Source organism: Bufo gargarizans, chromosome 4 (assembly GCF_014858855.1).
Source record: "Bufo gargarizans isolate SCDJY-AF-19 chromosome 4, ASM1485885v1, whole genome shotgun sequence".
In the NCBI taxonomy this organism is placed as follows: Eukaryota; Metazoa; Chordata; class Amphibia; order Anura; family Bufonidae; genus Bufo; species Bufo gargarizans.
The window spans coordinates 380,094,114-380,112,544 of record NC_058083.1 but is presented as its reverse complement, the minus strand read 5'-3'; positions in this window follow the sequence as shown (position 1 = coordinate 380,112,544).

Below are 18,431 nucleotides of genomic sequence, written 5' to 3'. Positions count from 1 at the left end.
TGAAAGCTAAGATTCTGGACTGTAATTTGACACTAAGCTCTGGAAATAAAAATGAGTCGTAGAAAATAGTGCAATCCAAGTTTTACCAAAAATAGCGCAGTTTTCACATTGATTCTTAAAGGGGTTTTCTGAGTTCTGATCGGTGGGATTCGACACCCGGACCCTCACCAATCAGGTCGTTTGAGAAGTCACCGTCGCTCCTAGGAGTACCACGGCCTTCCCGCTGTTTTTTGTAGGCCGAGTGATGACATGTTCATGTTTCATGAGAAGCTAAGCCCCATAGAAGTGAATGAGGCTTAGCTGCGATACCAAGCACAGCCGCTATCCAATGTGTGGTTCTGTGCTTGGTGAGCAGAGAGAAGGCCGCAGCGCTCACAGGAGCTCCAGTGCCTTCTCAAACAGCTGATCAGCAGGGGTCCTGGGTGTCCGACTCCCACCAATCATCAGTATAAACATCTCAGAAAACCCTTTTAATGATTGCATGGTTTGTGAATAAATATGGGCCATTAAAGGGACTGTTCAGTGCTATGATATTGATTACCTTTCCTCAAGAAAGGCAGTGAATATCTGATTGGCGGGGGTTCAACATCTAGCTCCCTGACGATCAGCTGTTTGAAGGGGTAGTGTCACTTGTTAGAGTGAGGCTTCCTCTTTAAAATTACCTGTGCGTCATCTTCTTTGCCACCGTGGTATAGTGTAATTACAGCTAGCTGCTTGTGCTATTCACTTGAATGGGACGAGCAGTTGTAATTACCCTTCACCACCTCTACAAAGGAGATGACTATCGGGTAATTTTGAAGAGAAAGCAACACTCTCCCACGCGCCAGTATCCCGTCAAACAGCTGATCGGTGAGGGTGTCTGAAATTACATCCGATCTGATATTCATGGCCTGTCCTGAGGATAGGTTGTCAGTATCCTAGCACTGCACAACCCTTTTTAACTAGGAATTTGAAACCTGCACTTTATTTTGCCATAGCACCGTCACCATGGTTTTTAGCCATATACTGGCTGCTACATGTGGACTCATGTTCTGATGTATTACATTTTTCCCCAGTCGTCTCCATGACACCAAGTCCTGAGATTGACTTCCTTCTGATTGGACAGGAAAAACAGAGAGAGGTTAAAAACACCACCCCCTCCCTTCATCGCCAGTGTTTTCCTGTCCCATCAGGATAGGAAGCAGGAGAGGTGCATGGAGCTCGTTTGGGCTCACCTGGATTTATTCATCTGCAGGCCGAGGTCGGATCTGCAGTGCAGCTCTCCCTCCTCTGTCCAGGCCTGGGCTCGGGCGCGTTTGTAGTGGCCCCTGCGAAGATTTCCTCTGCGGCGGTCCCGGAGGGCTTAATGCAGGGGGAAGAAGGAGCGCGGCGGATCGGCACTGTGATGTGTCCCTTCCGTCCGGCTGATGACGTCAGACGCCGGGGGCGGAGCAAAGGCGCGCTGACGTCATCCACATGCGCCACAGGTCCTGAAGTCAAAGGAAGACTCCATAAAAACTCACAGGACCTGTGTAATGGCGCCCTGCATAATGCGGCTCACGTGGACAGCGGAGCATTTCTGGAGGCGGTCGGGAGTCAGAATGAGTGCCCCCCTCACGCCGGGCTCTGGAACCGAGCCTGCAGCAAACCCTGGGACCGTGAGTAACCTGTTCTCAGGCACATGCTTAATAGGTATGGTTCAGTATGCTCAGCCTTTCCTCCCTTACCATTTCAGGGAAAAAAAGGATTCGGCTTCCACAGCTAAAAAAAAACTAGAAAATGTGGTATATGCTGCAAAAGATTGTCTAACACTGGATCCAAGCCCCTGTGTAAAGAGTGCACCTCCAGTGTCGTCAAATCCGAATCTTCTAGTTTAATTGAAGACATTAGGAAAGTAGTTAAGGAAGAAGTTCAGCTGGCCTTAACTGCCAAGGAACCTACTCCCCCCAAAGTTACCCCCCCTCAGGACTCCCGTAGCATTAAATCGCTTATTCTGTATTCCGACTCTGAGGGGCTGGCGGTCTCAGACTCTGAATCAGTGCAGAAACACCCGGCTTCTTCAGATGAAGAGGGTGAATACAAGCGTTTCCTGTTTAATCCTGAAGATATTGATGAGCTTATCAGGGCCACCATTCAGATGGAGATGCCAAAAGCTCCTAAATCTACACAACATGAAATTTTTGGAAGTCTAGGAGAGAGGAAGAAGGCGGTTTTCCCAGTTCCAGACAGTGTCCAGAAATTAATTCGGTCAGAGTGGGAAAAACCGGATAAGGGATCCTTTATCCCAAGGGGAATTAAGAGGCGCTACCCCTTTAGTGAGGAGGACTGTACTGACTGGGAGACCATACCAAAAGTGGACGCGCCAGTCGCTAAGGTAGCAAAACATACGGCCTTACCTTTCGAGGACTCAGCACAGTTAAAAGATCCTCTAGACAGGAAAGCAGAGAGTCTCCTAAGAAAGACTTGGGAAACTACGGCGGCCCTTCTCAACCCGGGCGTTGCCTCTGTGTGTGGCCAGAACGCTAAACCTTTGGCTAGAACAGCTGGAGATGCATCTGGTCAACAAAACACAGCGCGACCAAATTTTAGAGAGCTTGCCTTTATTAAAAATGGCAACCTCTTTTTTTGGCAGACGCAGCAGCTGAGTCAGTTAAATTGTCCGCCCGTACAGCTGTTCTCTCTAATACAGCGAGACGGGCACTATGGCTTAAAGCGTGGTCCGGAGATATCACCTCTAAGAATAAATTAATTGCACTCCCCTTCCATGGACAGTATGTGTTTGGAGAAGATTTAGACAAAATGTTAGAGAACGCAACAAATAAAAAAAGGGGTTTTCCAGAGGAGAGACCTAAACAAAGAAGGCAGCCCTTTCGTGACCGATTTTTTTCAGCCCGAGAATAAAAAAGATAAAGGGAAGACTGGGAGGTGGAGCTATGCGAAGGGAGGCAGGGGGAGAAATTTCCTCTTCAACCCAAATCGTGCCGAGGCCTCCACATCCACCAGTAAGCAATGAGGCCATACCAGTGGGGGGGAAGACTCAGCTCCTTTCTAGGATATTGGGAGCACGTAACAAGCAGCTCGTGGATCTTAAATATTATAGAAGAGGGTTATTTAATAGATCTACTCTCTCCCCCTCCACAGAAGTATGTGATCACTACCCTTCCCCCATCCCAAATTATTACCTTAAAAAACGACATAAAGAACCTGTTAACCTTGGCCGCGATAGAGCCCGTTCCAACAAATCAGACAGGACTGGGATTCTATTCCCATCTCTTCATCATAAGGAAACCAAACGGGAAATCCAGAGTGATCATAAATTTGAAATATCTAAACAAATATGTGAGATACCAAAAATTCAAGATGGAGACTCTAAGGTCGGCAGTGAAACTCTTAAAGAGGAATGCGGTGATGGCCACAATAGATTTAAGCGATGCCTATTATCGCTCAAGGAAGTTCCTAAGGTTCCCGATAGAGTTGGAGGGAAAGGTTCAACATTTTCAGTTCAGGTGTCTCCTCTTCGGGATCTCTTCTGCCCCAAGGGTTTTCACGAAAATAATGGCGGAAGCCTTGACAACTTTGAGAGAAAAGGCAGTCTGTGTGATCCCCTATCTGGACGACCTACTGGTAGTGGCAGACAACATAGAGACCCTGGAAATCCATCTCGGGTTAGTCCTGGATCATCTACAGAGCCTAGGTTGGCTCATCAATTGGGAAAAATCGGATTTAATCCCGACCAAACAGAAGGTATTTTTGGGCATAACACTAGACACAACTTCCCAAAGATCCTTTCTTCCACCCCAAAAGATAGTAAAACTTAAGACAACTCTAAGGAAATTCAAGAAGGAAAAATTCTGTTCTATAAGACAGGCCATGCAGGTGTTAGGGAGCCTTTCAGCCTGTATCCCAGCAGTGGCCTGGGCACAATTCCATCTAAGGCCACTCCAGAAGTTCATTTTAGACAAATGGAACAGATCGCAACTAACTCTAGAAAGACAAATATTCCTAGATTCAAAGGCCAAAAAATCACTAAATTGGTGGCTCATCAAATCCAACCTAGAGAATGGGATATTCTGGGCACAAGATCTCCCTCTAGTCATTACAACAGATGCCAGCCTTCACGGTTGGGGAGCGGTTGTCCAGGGGAACTCCTATCAGGGAACATGGAAGAGTTACGTGAAACAACAATCCTCAAATTTCAAGGAATTGAGGGCAGTGTGGGAAGCACTGAAACACGTGAGTCAATTGGCAGGGGGTCATCATGTCCTAGTCTACTTGGACAACGCTACAGCGGTGCCCTTCATCCAACACCAGGGAGGCACGAGGCATCGCCTACTGCAGAGCCTGGCAAACAAAATCTTTTCCTGGGCAGAAGAGAACATACAATCTCTGTCAGCGGTCCATCTGAAGGGAGCCTTAAACATTCAGGCCGACTACCTAAGCCGGCACAGACTAGACCCAGGAGAATGGATGTTAGCACCGGAAACCTTCCACCTGATCGCAAAGAAATGGGGCAGACCAACGGTAGACCTATTTGCATCCAGGAGAAATCATCAACTAGACCAGTTCTTCTCCCTCAACCCCAGGGATCATCCTCGGGCAGTAGACGCCTTCAACCAGAATTGGACAACGGACCTGGTCTACGCGTTTCCCCCGTTTCCACTCATCCCCAGAGTGTTACAGAAGTTCTTAAAAGAAAGTTGTACCCTGATTCTGATAACCCCCTTCTGGCCCAAGAGAAGTGGGTTCTCTCTCTTGAAAGCCCTCAGCATAGAAGCCCCTCTTCTACCTCGGAGGCCGGACCTTCTAAGTCAAGGACCCATTTCTCACCCAGACCTAAAAATACTAAAACTAACAGCCTGGATTCTGAAGAATCCAACTTATTAAAGTTGGGTCTATCTAAAAAAGTAGTAAATACTTTACTCCTTAGCAGGAAACAAGTACCAACGACAAATATCTAAAAATATGGGAAAAATTTGCTGATTGGTCTGGAACCTCCTTTAACCAGTTCAGAGCCAACATCCCACTTATTCTTGATTTTCTTCAGGATGGGCTAGATTTAGGTCTATCCCCCAGCACCCTTAGGGTTCAGGTATCAGCTCTAGGGGCACTTTATAATACCAAGCTAACGGAACATCCCTGGATATCCAGATTCCTTAAGGCAGCAGATAGGATCAGACCTACCATTAGAAACATGGTGGCACCATGGAACCTCAATACGGTACTAGGGGGTCTAACCTCTGATCCATTTGAACCTCTAGACTCTACCCATATCAAATGGCTTACCATTAAAACAATTTTTTTGGTGGCAATAACTTCAGCCAGAAGGGTCTGTGAGCTACAACCTTGTCCATCCAAGAACCATTCCTTTCTATATTTCAGGACAAGTTAATTTTCAGAGTAGATCCGGCTTTCCTCCCCAAGGTAGTTTCGACCTTCCATAGGTCTCAAGACATTGTTCTTCCTTCATTCTGTGACGATCCGAAAAATTATCAGGAAATCACTTACCATACACTAGATGTTCGGAGAGCGGTCTTAAAGTACCTTGAAGATACCAACCATTGGAAAATAGACAAAAATTTGTTTATCCAATTTTCAGGTCCTAACAAGGGGAAGAAAGCGGCGAAAAGTTCAATCTCCAGATGGATTAAGAGGGCCATCTCCGAAGCATATAAAGCTCAGGGAAAAGATGTCCCTGCTTCCCTTAAGGCACATTCCACGAGAGGAATGGCCACCTCCTGGGCGGAGAAAGCTTCAGCCTCCTTGCAACAGATTTGCAGGGCCACAACCTGGAAAAGAGTTCATACTTTCACTAAACACTACAGACTAGATTTAGCTGCTAACGATGACCTAAGATTTGGACGTAAGGTCCTTTCTGCAGCCCCCCCCCCCCCCCCCCCAATAGTATCTTTGATATTTTCTCAGGACTTGGTGTCATGGAGACGACTGGGGAAAAGAGTATTACACTCACCGGTAATCCGGTTTCCTGGAAGTCTCCATGACACCACATATATCCCACCCTTGATTTTTTTTCTGCTAATATCCATGATCCTTTTATCCTAGGGTTTTCGTTATAATACACTGGCGATGAAGGGAGGGGGTGGGGTTTTTAACCTCTCTGTGTTTTTCCTGTCCAATCAGAAGGAAGTCAATCTCAGGACTTGGTGTCATGGAGACTTCCAGGAAACCGGATTACCAGTGAGTGTAATACTCTTTTCCTTGGCAATTAAAGGGCTATGTGTGAAAAGAAGGAGAAAAAAAGTCTGTTTTACAGTTTCTTAAAGGGCCCATACACAGGGGAAAAGACAGACAGCAAGCCATATGGATATGCATTCCTAACAACACAAAAATGTACACTGATGAATCACGTTTTCTTTTGTATCGTGTGGATGCGTGTGCTGGAAAACAGATGGCATCAGGAGGATGCATTATGGCAAGAAGACAAGGTGGCGGTTATCCAGGAAATGATAATGATGACCTTTCCTCGGTAGGTCCGAGTTCCAACACCCTGCTAATCAGCTGTTCCAGGGAGCTGCCTCGCTCACCGGAGCTTTGGTGAGCATCGTGTGCTCCTAGCAGATCACCAAGCAGAGCGCCGTATACTGGCTGTGTTTGGGTCACTTCAATGGGACTGTGCTGCAACTAGGCCTTGTGCCTTATGTACAGTAATGTCACCTGGCCTAGGAAGAGTCCACAGCACTCAGAGCCCCCGACCTCTCCTAAGAGCTGATACAGGATAGGTTATCAGTATTATTTCCAGGAGAACTCCTTTAAGCACCCGAATGTGCTGCATCATAGATTTCTATGATGAGAGCTAGGGTCATTAAAACCGCAGTTGGGCTGGGACACATGTCTAGAATCCAGACTGTGAATCTTGCCTTTGACAATCACACCCTCACAAACTGGTCAAAAGTTGTTTGAGGAACATGACCGAGAGTTCAAGGAGTTGATTTCCAAATACCCCAATTCTTATCCAATCAAGCATCTGGGATGTACTGGAAGATAAGTCTGACACGTGGATGCCCCACCAACTTAAAGAGTTGTCCCAAGATTTAAACTTATTACCTATCCACAAAGTAGGTTATAGGTGTCTTATCAGAGGGTGTTCCGACCACTTGGACCCCACTGATCACAAAAACTAGAGTCCTGGGCACCTTCAGAACCTAATTTACATATTGAATGAAAGTGTATTTTAGCGAAAATAATCGACGGACAGCTATACGTTAAGTAGCATTCAAATATGGGGACTACTTTTTTTTGGCTGACCCATTGACTTAAAACGGTCAGTGGACCATGATAGGACATGCTCTATAATTTTTGTTACGGACTTTCACATGCCACATTCGCATGTCCATCATCTATGTGCTATCCACGTCCGTATGTCTGTTATGCAAATAATTATAGAACATGTCCTATTCTGGCCGGTAAAGTTCAGTCCACAGACCCATTGAAGTCAATGGATCTAAAAAAAAAAAAATGCACATAGCGCATGAACGGTATCTGTATTTGGGGACTGCAAAGTGCATGTGGTCTTAAAGAGGACCTGCTAGTGGGATCAACCCTATTAAGCTAATTGTACTCCTTGATGAGGTTAATTCTGCTAACTAAAATCATACTGGGATGGTGAAAATCTGTTCCGATTCTAGAGAAAACAGTTTAATTCCATATGCAAATTTGGGCTTCAGTATACCAAGGGGGGGGTGTGGGAAATAGGAAAGCAGAGCATCTCGGGGCCTTCCCCTGTGTACACTGAAGCCCTAATTTTATATGGTGTTAAACTGTTTTCTCTGGAACGACACAATGGATTTTCGCCAACCCGGGTTGATCCTGTTAGGGTTGAATTGAGACCAAGTGAATGGGGCTGAGCTACAATACAATGCACCACCAATGGACAAGAATAGTTCTGTTTCTGGACTAAAAAGAACCAAATGTCCCATTTAAAGGGGTTATCTTGGAAAAGATAATGATGACATGACCTCAGGATAGTAAGAAAACAAAATAGAGCAGCATCAACGGACCTCACCGACCAATCCCAGAATGCATCAGCCACAACAGGACCGCAGATCCTTAGCAGTCCACAGAACAGTAGAAAGGTTACGGCAGCATCTCCAGTGTATCCTTTATAGAAGCCACTAGTGTGTACAAATAGCAAGCAATTGCGACGTTTTGGCTACATAGTAGCCTTTATCAAGCCTACTATGTAGCTGCAACGTCGCATTTGCTTGCTATTTGTACACACTAGTGGCTTCAATAAAGGATACACTGGAGATGCTGCCGTAACCTTTCTTCTTTCTATTGTCCTCATTATCACATAAGCGTGGGTCCAAGTCCTGCCATCCCCGCCGATCAGCTATTTCAGGGAACCGCTGTGCTCACTGAAACTATGGGATGCGATGCAGGTTCCCGGCAGCTTTCCAAGCACAATGCCGTACATTGTATAGTGGCAGTGCTTGGTATTGTAGCTCAGCCTCATTGACTGGAATGGGGCTGAGCTGCAACTAGGCCATGTGACCGATGTACGGTAATGTCACTGGCCTAGGAAGAAGCTGCAGCAGTCAATGCCTCTTCTAACAGCTGATCTGCAGGGGTCACAGGTGCCATACCTTTGCAGATCTGATTCGTATACCCTATCCTGAGCATCCTGTCATTTATACCTTTTCCTGGATAACCCCTTTAACCCGTAGTACGGCGCTGGAAACGTGGTCTCAAATCCCAGCGCCGTACAGCTATGGTGCGCTAATCAATCTGTGATGAATACCACCCCTCGTGTCCGCTGACGTCAACCACGTTAAGCTCACGAGACCTGGTATGATCACAGGGTTTACCAAAAACATGAAGTTACGCCCTCCAGAGGAGCACGTAAGGTCAGGCTGGTATAGTTTACACACACACACACCTCCTGTCTACGCGGACACAGAGAGGCAACAAGCCGAGAGAGCCTTTTCACTGCCGCAGTGAAGACAGCACACACTCAGCCTGGGTAACTGCCACCAGTTTCTCGTTTGATATAAGCCCGGTCCGCTAACGGGATTATATAGGGTCAGAAACCAACCCGCGGTAGCTTATAACTAGGCCAAAACACGGACGTGGGGATTCGTGATTGAGATACAAGATAGCACAAGATTAAATTATAGATTTAATCGCTGTAAGAGCACACTAGATGTGACACAATATACACAGACAATATATACAGTGGTCTGAGATTACAGATACAGATTATATGGGTACAATAGGATTAAGCAGTGTGAAAGTAAGTTACCAAGTATGATGAAAGTTCCTTGGGATGTCCTGAGCTGGAGGCCACACGAGGGGCTGTGATCTCCTGCTATTTCCTGGGTCCCTCTAAACACATGTGTAGGATGTGACCCCTCTTCAGAGAAAAGACGCCGCCTACTTGCTGGCACCAGGCTTTTAACCTGTAGCTGGCCCATCCCCTCCCTGCCTCAGGGAGGGGTCAACTCCCCCTCTTCTGGGCTGATGGTGAATGACCCACAAAACCCTTTAGGGGTCATAGCTCCAGACCAGAGGGTCACAGGGAGATGGTTCTGGGACTAATGGACCTGCCGGGGTTCCGGCTACAAGTAGAGCCCAAACCTGGTACCGGTAGGTGGCTTCTATGGGGAGATATGGGTATCTCCCTACCCCGACTGGGTACGAGTAAACAAAGACCATGGGACCGTACCTCGTGGCCACCGTGACACAAATATGTATCCGGTTTGCGCCTGCGATGGCCAGGTGATTCATAGTAGTTTTTTTTTTAATAGTAACTTTTTATTTTATTTTATGCAAGTCGTACAAAGCATAACAACATTACAATACAGACAATCATCCTTCGATTCCAGTACAAATCAAATACATGGGATTGATCATAACTTCTTCTCACGACCCAAGTGTAGGTCAGAAGCAGTATCAAGTTCAGAATAAAAAATACCCATCCAACTCCACCTGAGGATACTTAGAAGTACTGCACATACACACCACCCTCACTGGTCGAAACAGCTATTCCGTCACCTATGATACCAGAGTCTGGGCACCAATCCAGGGGTCCCATATCTTCATGAAGCGATCAGGGGTCCCTCTTTTCTCATATACGAACTTATATAAACCAAGATCCGCATTAATTAACTGTACCCATTGTTGCATAGTAGGATTTTTAGGAGGTTTCCAATTGAGAAGGATAGTTTTCCTAGCGTAGTATAAGAGTATTCTGTAAAGCATCCTGCCAAACTTGGTGGGAACAATCTCATTGACTACCCCCAACAAGCTAGTAAGCTCAGTACAAACATTAGGAAAGCCCAGTTTATCATTAATATATGTATGAATCTCCTCCCAGAAGGCATGAATAATCGGACACTGCCACACCATGTGTAAGAAGGAACCATTTTCATGCCCACATCTTGTGCAATGTGGGTTTAACAATTTACCCATTTTATACAACCTCTCAGGAGTATAGTAAATCCTGTGGAGCCACTTAACTTGAATTAACTGATCCCTAGCACTCACCACCGTAGATCTCCATGTGCAACTAGATTCTTTAACATGCGCCTCCTCCAAACCTTCTATGTCCCTTTTCCATCTGACAAACGCCTTATCCAGAGGGGAGGCCCTCCTAATCGCTGCTTCCACTGGACTACACTCCAACTTTAAAGGATCTCTCCCAAATTGAGCCTGACAGGCATGTCTAAGTTGAAAATATCTATATAAACAATGCCTAGGCAAATTGAATTCTTGCTGCAGACTGCTAAAGGATCTAAAAAGGCCCCCGTCATACAGTTGAGTAAGATACCGTACCCCCTTCTGGGGCCAAAATTCCAATTCCAACTGTGAGAATAGCTCTGGAAGCACTCTGTTTCTCCACAACGGTAAATATGGCGACCAAGTAGTCCCACTCTCCTCAGGGTTCTCCTTCTGACCCCATTGCACCCATACCTGCACTGCCGCTGCCATTGATCGGGTGTAGTGCGCTACAGACCTATCTCCCCTTCTATATGCCAAATTCGTAAGCGCCTCATAGGACCCTAACAGAGCTACCTCCAACACAACCGCCGGGTTCCCCGGGTCGGCCCGCACCCACCACGCCACGTAACTCAATTGCACCGCTACATAGTACATATATAGATTTGGCAAGGCAAGACCCCCCCGCAGGTAAGATGCCTGGAGGGTGGATCTCGCTATTCTGGGAGCAGACTTGTTCCACAGAAAGGGAGCAATCACCCTATCTAGGGTAGCAAAATGACTCTTGGGGATTAACACTGGAGCCGCCCTATATAAGTACAACAATTTTGGGAGGAGAATCATTTTTACCACATTAATACGCCCAATCAGAGTTAAAGGGAGATTTCCCCAAGCCTCCAGCTTCCGAGTGATGGATTGCATTGTAGGAACAATATTGAAATCATAAAATTTTGCCACCTCTCTATGAACAATAATCCCCAAATATGTAAATTGTTCAACGATCTGTAGTTTATTGTTCACCGAAATACAAGCTGGGTCAACATCATCAACCAAACAGAGACTAGACTTAGCCCAGTTGACACGGAGACCTGAGAAGCTACCAAATTGATCAACTACACTTAAAAGGGTATCTAGGGATTTCCCCGTATCCGCTAGGTACACCAGCATGTCATCGGCATATAATGAAATCTTCTCAGCTATACCAGCTATTTCCCAACCTTCTATACCTGAAGTGGAGGATATAAGTATCGATAGAGGTTCCATGATTAATGCAAATAGTAGGGGAGAGAGCGGGCACCCCTGCCTAGTACCTCTACCCAAAGGGAAGGAATCTGATGTGTACCCATTAACCCTGACTCTCGCCGACGGTGACCTATAAAGCATCTGCAGCCAGCTCAAAAACTTCTCCGGAAAGCCCATTCGAGTCAGCACAGCCCACATAAATTCCCATTCTACTAAATCAAAAGCTTTCTCATTATCTAGGGACGCCAGAGCTCTCATACCTCTATTATCATGGTTAACCTGAAGGTTTGTGAATAATCGCCGTAAATTAATATCTGTGGTTTTCCCTGGTATAAACCCAGATTGATCCACCCCAACCAAGGAGAGAATCACCCCCCTTAGTCTTAACGCCAATACCTTCGCAAAGATCTTGACATCAAGATTCAGAAGTGAGATAGGCCGATAAGAGCTGCACTGGTCAGACGGCTTCCCGGATTTATGAATCACCACTATCGTTGCTTCCAAAAAAGACGGAGGCAACGAACCGCTTTCCAGCGCATACCTCAACAGCTTCCCAAATCTGCTAACCAGATCCTTAGAGAATCTCTTATACCATTCCGCAGGAAACCCATCGGGTCCCGGAGTTTTCTTAGTTGCTAAGGAACTAATGGCCGCTTCAATTTCCAGGTCAGATATGTCTGCCGCCAGGGCCATCCTATCCTCCCTGTCTAAAGAAGGAATCTCCACCCCTGCTAAGAAACTGGCAATTTCATCCGAGGAACATGTGATCTTGGAGGCATACAATGTCTGATAGTAGGAGGCGAACTGACGGCAGACCTCTCTAGGTTCCCTCAACAATAGTCCCTGAACATTTCGCACTCCCGCTACCACTGTTTGCTGAGATTCAGATCTAGTCAAGTATGCCAAGGCCCTGCCGCATTTGTCCCCATCCGAAAAAATATTTTGTTTCTGATTTAACAATTTCTTCTCAGTATATTCAGTTAGATGTAAGGTAAATCTACGCTGCGCATCAAGCCACAGAGTTTGCTTCTCAGGGCATGGATCTAGCACAAACGACCTCTCTCTATCAGTTAATTCCGTCTCCAGTTTTATCCTTTTGATATTTAGCTCCTTTCTGTGAGTTGCAATAGCCGCAATTAAAGCACCCCTCATCACTGACTTAAAAGCATCCCACTCTACCAGAGGGTTCGTAGACCCTTCATTCTCTGCCCAATAATTCCCCATTGTGTCTATACTTTCGCTCACCACAGGCAATACCTCGAGCCACATAGGATTTAACCGCCATTGCTTATCCGTCGAAGCCAGCGGCTGTGATAATATCAGAAGGAGGGGGGCATGATCTGATACCCCTCTCGGCAGATAATCACTGGACTTGATATAAGGGGATAAATCTCTGCTGACAAAAGCTAAATCTATGCGAGAAAGTGAGCTAGTAGAAGCTGAATAGCACGAAAATTGCTTGTCTAAGGGGTGGAGATACCGCCATGCTTCCACCAAACCATAAGTACTAACCCAATGTGATAGGACATTGCTGTGTGAGGCCTGAGGAACCCTTCTGTCTAGTATAGGATCCAAAGTGGCGTTATAATCACCCATAAGAATATACGGCAAAGCCGGAAAACCTGCTATTTTAGCTGTAATTACATCTAGGACTTCCCTGCGGAGAGGCGGAGGAATATATACTCCCACAAATAGGTATTGCAGGCCTCTAACACAGGCATGTAAAATCACATATCTCCCATAAGGGTCCAGCTGTACAGACATTATCTGAAACGGGAGACTTTTAGCAACCAACACAGATACACCTCTCGCATGATTCGAGTAAACCGCATGGTATGTGGGGCCTATCCATGGACGCCGCAAGGCTAGCACTTTCTGACCTTGCAGGTGCGTTTCCTGTAGGAATATTATGTCAGGATTATACCTTTTCAAATAATTGAATACTAAAGACCTCTTAATCTTATCATTAAGACCCCTAACATTCCATGAAAGTAATTTAACCACCGCCATTTATCCTTCCATCGACAACATTCAGAACTCTCCGACCAGTGAGGGCACACTCACACATACACACAAACCACATCAAAACCCAACCCAACACAGATACTTTCTCTGACCCTCCTACTCCCCATCGCCCCAACCCACCCTGCCCAAACCTACCAAACATGGTTGAGCCTGCTACCCCCAACTTACAACTTCTGGGTACGATAACCTACCCTAACTCCTCAGAACATGTGCACCAAACAGGTACTTTAGTGGTACAACGCAAATATATAAATGTACCTATAACAGTGCATACTCATACAGGGTGCTGCCACCTAGCCAACCTATATGGGGTTAAACTTCTGATCAATTAACAATGTCAAAGAAGACAAGGATTCTAGCAGGAGTAATAGAGGTGCGTTAAATCCCAATTACTCCCCCCCCCCCCCCCCGCCCCCAACCATCCTGCCAGTAAAGGAATTCAACATTTAAACAGGTACCAATTCGCACCAACTGCCCTCGCTATATCAAAGTCCATCAGCGATGAGGTCTTGCATTCAGGTTTCTCTCAATCCATTCAGTAGCCTCTTCAGGAGTGTTAAAGAAACGGACCGTTTCACCATCCTGCACCCGCAAGCGAGAAGGGTAAATCATGGCATATTTCACATTTTTGTCCCTCAGCCGCGCTCGGACCTCAGCAAACTGCTTTCTTTTCTTCTGGACCTCTGCAGTAAAGTCCGGGTAAAAGGACAAACGGGCATTCTCGTAACTGATAGTCCCCTTCTGCCGAGCTGCTAGCAAAATAGCGTCTCTGTCTCTATAGTTCAGGATCTTCATGATGAAAGGCCTAGCAGGGGATCCCGGCGGTAAGGGCCTGGTTGGAATCCTATGTGCTCTCTCTATAACAAAGCAGCTGGAAAGAGAGATGGGATGTAACACTTCCTTTATGAGTTGTTCCGCAAAAATTTCTGGGGTAGACCCCTCCACTCTCTCCGGTAAGCCCAGGATACGGACGTTATTACGTCTATTGCGGTTCTCAGCGTCCTCCGCCCTGGCTTGCAGGCTCCGAACCTGTTGCAGCAGCTGCCTGGTGTCATTCCCAACCGCCCTGGAGGCATCCTCCACATCACTCACTCTCTGCTCCACTGCAGCTGTTCGGTCACGAATTTTGTCAAAGTCATGCCGTAGACAGCTAAGGTCAGACTGTAGATGATCTATCTTTGATGTAAGAGCGGCTTGACAATCAGCTATAGCCTTCATAATTTGAGAAGCAACAACAGAGGTACTAGAGGCCGGAGACCCCTCATTTTCCTTCTCTGTCTGACTCATGGCGTCCATGAAGCTTTTAACGGAGGATGGAGCCACAGAAGACGTTTTGCGGCCCATAGAAATAGTCCACAGAAACTTTGAAGTCCTGCTGGGGAACGTCACTCATGCAGCAACTCAATATGCCCCTTTATGCAATCTCACAGGTCCTGTCACAGGGGGGGGATAAGCACTCCAACGCCACCTCTAAATTATCAAAGATACTGTACAGTGATCTACTGCTTTCATATAGAAGAAGGATTTTCTCCTGCAGGGTCAAGGAACACCGTGGGGACCGTCCCTGGGGGAGATAATGAGCGGTCCGCTGTCACCCTCTGCCTGCTGGATCAGAGCGCAGCGCCGCTACTCACACAGCGCTGGTAAAATGGCGCCCGAGGTATAGAGTAAGTGATCAATTTAAAACTTAACATTTAATACACAAAATATAGAATATTTGGTCCCATGATGATTGGATACAGTTATAGAAACTTAAAGGAGTAACGCGGTGGTACACCCACGGAGGACAGGTGCAAACAACCAGAACCCGAAAGCAAAAAAAACGGTGCTCGGCGGCACTCAAATTAAACCCGGTGGTCCTACCGCTTAGATGAGGAGCTCCTTGGGATCACGACTGCCCGTCCAGTGCTGATAGATATGCACACCGTTTAGTGACGGCAGACGTGTGCATCAGGGTGTAGGGATGCTAGGATTGCAGACCCTAATGTTACCCTAGGGCCCTACAATGACCTAAATGGCGTGACCACGGATCCCCGCGATCAGCCAATGCAGGAACCTACCCCTGGAATTGGTGCGCCCTAATAAGCCCTCAGCTGCCTAGTCCCTACACGCATGTTTCGCAAACATAGATGAGTGAATGGCTCATCAGGGGAAACACGGAGCCTTGGCTGAGACTGTGCAGGGAACGCTGACAAATGTCAAAAGCGGGCACTGCACAGAGGCAAAGTTAAGACCACAGTCCAGATGTAGAGAGAGTGTGGCCAAACCTAATAAACAGTGAAAAGGGCAAACTGATACTAGTCCTAACCACTGCTAAACACTACTGGCGCATGGGCTGATGTAGCCTGGGGAAGCGCTCAAATCCGCCACCTTTTAAACCAAGACCGAGCCTCAGAAAGAGGCTTGGTCAGGACACTCCCACCCATGATGGACAGTGCGATGCGCACGCGCATGTGCGAACGGACGGATCGCACAGAGGGGGGAGGTCACTCAGCAGACGCCTGTGAGCGTGATTACGTCACCGCGCCCGATCCCGTTTGTTTACACGAGACCAAACGGCAGTTGCCAGGCGACCGGGACGCTACTCCCTGACACCGCCGGATAGCGCAGCTTCAGGTTGAGAAGCTGTGCGGACATGAATAAGGCATTTAGGCAAACGTATTGATCAAGGGAATACTGGCTAGGATGACAATACACGGACACATATAGACAAAAGGAGGGGTAATAAGGAAAAGAACATACAACAGGAGGGAAGGAAGAGGGGGAGAGGGGGCAAATGACTTAACAATAAGCTAAGTGAGGAATAATTAAAAGCCATATGGATCAGTAAGTGTAAAAATAGGGGGACCAGTATAGGTTGCCTAAATAAAACAGCTATAGTTAAGCTGTTCATTCAGGCCGGTGGGTGAGACCGTGCCTAAAGTATAAATCCAGCGGGATTCTCTCTGGAGTAAGACACGGTCCCAATCTCCCCCACGAATTGGATGCGCCACCTTCTCGATTCCCATTGCTCTCAGACAGCCGGGGTTGCCCTGATGGCAATCATGGACATGTCTGGAGATAGCAGTGTCCCTCTGATTGGCAATGTCGCCAAGGTGCTCGCCCAGGCGTCTGCGTAGTTCACGCCTCGTTTTGCCCACGTACTCCAAATTGCATTCGCAGGTAATCTTATAAATCACGCCTTGCGTTTTGCAATTAATGAAGTCTTTGATCGGAAAGGACTTATTGAGGTTGGAACTGAAAAAAGATTTCCCTGTCTGGATAATTTTACACGCTACGCAGCCGCTGCACCTGAAGCAGCCCACAGGTATGCGGTCGAGCCAAGTCCCCTGCCTGGATGGCGGAGTAAAATGGCTGTGTACCAGGAGATCCTTTAAATTGCTACCCCTACGAAATGTTATTTGGGGGTAGTCGTGAATGATGTCCCTGATGTCCGGGTCCATCATTAAAATTGGCCAATGTTTGCCCAGGATCCCACGCATTCTGTCGGCAAAGCCATCAAAGGTGGCTAACAGTCGGATCTTCTGGTCACCAGCTGATTTAGCCTTAGGCACCAGGAGGTCCGACCTAGCCGTATCGACCGCTCTATGATAAGCCTGCTGAAGCACATTGTCCGGATAACCCCTATTCAGAAAGCGTGCCCTTAGGTCGTTCGCCTTCTTTCTAAAATCTGGTCCCTCGGAGCAGTTCCGCCTAAGGCGCAGATACTGGCCACATGGAATACCCCTTTTAAGGGGGGTGGGGTGGCTACTGCTCCAGTGTAGGACTGAGTTGGTGGAAGAAGGCTTTCTGAAAATGGTTGTAGAAAGTTCATCGGACCCCTTTCTAAAGATGGAAATGTCAAGAAAGGACAGACTATTAGGGTCAGATTCAAATGGCGCCCGCCACACGAGCTCTTCCCGCCACAGCCGCCGGACACAGGTCTTCTGCAGGAGTCGGCAGCAGCCTCCGGTAAGTTGTCAGCCACCGCTAAACTGCCGTACCTGGAATGTGTAGCATGCGGCGAATCGCTCCCCGGTGTCTCTCCACGCTCCACTCAGGTCCGGTCACTCTGCTCTCCTCTGCACCGCCGATCTCCGCAGCCCAGTATACCGCAGCGCAGCCAGCCAGTACTAGGTAACACGACCCTGACAGCAGGGGGGGACCGGTAGGCAGTAGATAAGCCGAAGAAACCCCGAATTTGCTAGGTGCAAGTAGGATAAATCACAGGATTTTGTAGGAGCACTGCAATCCTGCGTCCTCACTCCATGCTGGCTCGGCCACGCCCTCGATTCATAGTAGTTTCAAGTAAAAAAGTATCTTTTTCCCAAAATAAAGTTAAAAAAAAAAAGGTAAAAAATAAGATAAAAGTAGACATTTATGTATCAACCAGCTCTATAAAAATATCACATGATCCACCCCGTCAGATGAAGGCCGTAAAAAAAAAAAAAATGGTGCCAAAACAGCCATTTTCTGGTCACCTTGTCTCACAAAATGTGTAATACCAAGTGATCAAAAAGGCGTATTTAGCCCAAAATGGTACTATCAAACACTCATCTCATCCTGCAAAAAATAAGATGCTACCTGACAATTGCCCCCAAAAATTTATAAAATAGGCTCTCAGAAAATGGCAACACAAAAACAAGATTTTATTCTGTTCAATAAAGCTTTCACTGTGTAAAACTTAATAAAAATGATAGACATATTAGGTGTCGCTGCGTTTGTTAATACCTGCTCTATAAAAATATCATATT